Here is a 914-nt window from a genome sequence, read left to right on the forward strand (position 1 = left end):
GGCTGGAACACAATTGCAGTGCAGATGCTCAGGTTGAGGGGACACGGAGGAGCTTCAGGGGGGTTTTCAGACCATGTGGCCCCTGCTCATACTCCCTAGGATGGAATTCTCCTTCTATCTTTCCAGGCTGCCAACCCTGCATAAGGTTGACATCCCTGTGGCTCAGATGGTAAAGAGTCTGCCTGCAGTGCAGGAGACCTGGGTTCGATCCCTGGGTCAGGAAGGTGCCCTGGAGAAGGGCATGGCAACCCAATCTAGTATTCTTGCCTGGGAAATCCCATAGACGGAGGAGCCTGGTGGGCTACAGTCCATGGGGTCACAAACAGTCAGACACGACTGAGTGACTAACACAACTGTGTATAGATGGTCTCTGCAGTTTCTCTTGATCCCTGCTTCAGCACCCCTGCTCCTGGGGGTCCTAGGAGAGCCCATCAGCGCTTCCAGGTAGAGACCACCATGCCCTTGACTTCTCTCCAGTCATCTGCCCCAGCCCCACCCATCTCCAGGTAGATTCCTGAGAATTAACTCTGCTTTTTAAGTGTCTCAGGATCTGTGTTCAGAATGCTCCTTGACAGAGCAGGACTGTCACCTCCTTTGTTCTAGACACTATGCTCCTAGTAATACAGCCCAGCTCTCTCTGGTTTTTTAATTTCTCACACCCTGGTGCTCTCTTCTGCTAACACACAGGTCATCTTTCTCCCCTCCCCAAAGCTGAGTGTAACCAGCCTAGTGGCTATCTGCCCACTGGAGGGAGCAGCTGAGCCTCACCCCGCTCAGCACAGACCTGTCTCACTGATGCTCATATGGGCTGGACCCTATGTTGGGCTGGAGGGAGTACAGGAAAGAGGAACTGCTACGTCTTCCAAGAAAACTGAAAGGAACTTAGAGGTTTCTGTGTGGATGGGGAGGCCTGT

Source organism: Bos mutus, chromosome 19 (genome assembly GCF_027580195.1).
Source record: "Bos mutus isolate GX-2022 chromosome 19, NWIPB_WYAK_1.1, whole genome shotgun sequence".
In the NCBI taxonomy this organism is placed as follows: domain Eukaryota; kingdom Metazoa; phylum Chordata; class Mammalia; order Artiodactyla; family Bovidae; genus Bos; species Bos mutus.